Source organism: Otolemur garnettii, unplaced genomic scaffold, assembly GCF_000181295.1.
Source record: "Otolemur garnettii isolate 467f Iridium unplaced genomic scaffold, OtoGar3 scaffold00146, whole genome shotgun sequence".
Lineage (NCBI taxonomy): Eukaryota > Metazoa > Chordata > Mammalia > Primates > Galagidae > Otolemur > Otolemur garnettii.
Window position 1 is genome coordinate 4,521,633 of NW_003852541.1, and position 2,707 is coordinate 4,524,339.

Genomic DNA, 2,707 nt, shown 5'->3' on the forward strand with positions numbered 1-2,707 from the left:
CTGCAACCAAAAAAGTGGCCGGGTGTTGTGGTGGGCGCCTGTAGTCCCAGCTACTTGGGAGGCTGAGGCAGGAGACTCACTTGAGCTCAGGAGTTGGAGGTTGCTGTGAGCTGTGATGCCATGGCACTCTACCCAGGGGGATAGCTTGAGGCTCCGTCTAAAAAAAAAAAAATTAAACACTATCTAATTTTCTGTCAAGTCTTTATGAATTAATAGTCTTTCTTTTTGTCCATTATTTCCAGAACAAATTTAGAAGTTTGGTCATGTATAGATAGTAATAAAGCTGAATTCTCTTTAAGAGATTGATACATTAAAAGGCAAAAGCTGATATAGGAGTATAATGTTTAGTTATATTTTGAGTCTTGTGAGAAGTTGAGAGAAACTTCATTAACTCACCATAATACTTATTAACTCATCATAAGATGGAACTGAGTCTTACAATTTCTAGGGCACACCACCTCTCAAAGCTTTTTCTCAAAGATTAAATTTTGAGGGGAGGGGGGAATGGGTGGAGGGAGGGGGATTGGAGGGATCACTTCCGAGGTTTATCTTACAAGGGTACAAGTGAATCTTTCTAAGAGCAGAATGTGAACGTTTTAAAATAATAACTAAGAAAATGACATGAAGGCTACGTTAACCAGTTTGATGAAAGTGTTTCGGATTGTGTGTGAAAACCCCACACTGTACCCCAGAAGTGCATTAATGTACATAGTTACCATTCAATTAAAAAAAAGATTAAATTTTGAAAATAAACACATGATTACAACAAGAGGTTGTCCACCAATGGACTTATTTCTTTCTCTCTTATTATGAGTTGAATGGCAGGACAAAGCAGAGGCAAAGAGGTATACAATCAATTTTCAAGGTATTAAGTCAAAGTGGCCAGAGCATCTACAGAATAGCAATAGCTTTGCAGATGCCCACATCATAATAGTTGAAATAACAAAGCCCAGCAAAGGTTAAAGCTGAAAGAACCTTGGCAGCTTTCTGCAGTGTTTCCCCATGAACATAATAACATCTTGTCCAAGGCCCCAGTGACTATTACAGAGAGTAAGAGCTGTAGCTAGGGGGTATTCCATCACAGAACAAGGATTCAAATAAACACCTGGAAGCAGGCCCAGGAGCAAAATACTGACAACCCACTTCCTAGGCCAGTGGGGAGATGCACCCTTGGAGCCAGAATAATGGACTGGTGACAGGTGTATGTGCATTGCTCCACACCATCCTGAGATAGGTTGTTCCTAGAGAAATACTGAGACATGAGCAGGTCAGGCCACTGGGGTTCAAAGGAACAGAGCTCAGCCCCGCGGGGCCCCTCAGAGCACACTCAGCCTCCAGGGAACTGCCATATTGCTTTCCTTTCATTTTTTCATGACCTGTGTCTTCTACTTCACAGACTCTCAAAACTGATTCCTGTAGTATTTCTCAGGTCGGGCACTAGCGCTAATACCTAAGGGATGCCCATTTTATACTAACAATAATTTTATGGAATACTGTTACAGTATTTATTTATTATTTTGTAGAGACAGAGTCCCACTTTATCGCCCTTGGTAGAGTGCTGTAACGTCCCAGCTCACAGCAACCTCCAACTCCTGGGCTTAGGCGATTCTCTTGCCTCAGCCTCCCAAGTAGCTGGGACTACAAGGTGCCCACCACAACGCCTGGCTATTTTTTGTTGCAGATTTGGCTGGGGCTGGGTTTGAACCCACCACCCTTGGTATATGGGGTTGGTGCCCTACCCACTGAACCACAGGCACCACCCCACTAACAATAATTTTAAAACAGCATGTTCATGGAAACCACTTGCAGAAGTTGAGCGCTGGGGTACAGTTGCATGGGCTGGAAGATACAGACCAAGTAACTGTTGCAAGGATTTGCTGATGCCTAAATGACGCCACCATGTGACCATATTGTGCTAATGAGGCCACATACCTAAACCTTGCCATCTTTGAAATTACTCCTCCAATTAATTTCTTTAAAGAATTTGGAGACATTTACATTATCTTTAAAAACTGTATACAAAGTGAACCTTAATGAATGGCTTTTAGCGTGCAATTTTAAATTCACGTAACGTATGACTATAGAAAATAGTCTCTCTCTCTGACCCAGAGAGATTAGAGTTGAACTACTTAGGAAAAGGTTGCACAGACCCTTTAAGAGACCTGAGGGTCAGTCTTCTCCCTGTTTTTCCACTTGTGCTGTGGTGCTTGGACCCAGAAAAGGGAATCTCTCTTTAGAGCAGGTGACAGGTCCAGTAATCATCATTATACTTACCAGGTCCTGACTGTGAGCCAGCCTCTGTCATGTGTGACTAGCATGTATACATTTATTTAGTCAACAATTATTTATTGAGCTCCTACTCAGTGGCAGGCCATCAAAATAGAGAGATGAATGAGAAGGAGAGTCATGCTCCTCTGCAGTCCTTTAGCCTCTCCACAACCCTATGGTATGTACTATATTAATCTTTGCTTTGCATGTCTACAAAGTGAGGCTTGTGGTGGCGAATGGACTAATCTGATGTTATCACTCCAAGGTTAGTGGTTTGGAGATGTTTCTGTTATTCCTAGTCTCCAGCTAAGGTCATCTCTTGAGGGGTAGATCATGTGGGCAGAAAGGGCCACAGATTTGAGGAGGATTGCTTGGCATGCCTGAGATCTTCCCACATCCTAATCTGCTGATGAATCTTCCACTCACTCTCTCAGCAGGG

The 2,707-nt window shown here is 42.7% G+C and overlaps 1 pseudogene; it reads right to left on the reverse strand.

Moving 5' to 3' along the window:
* Nucleotides 1-891: 891 nt before the first annotated feature.
* Nucleotides 892-1,349, reverse strand: LOC100942119 (annotated as a pseudogene).
* Nucleotides 1,350-2,707: the final 1,358 nt, after the last annotated feature.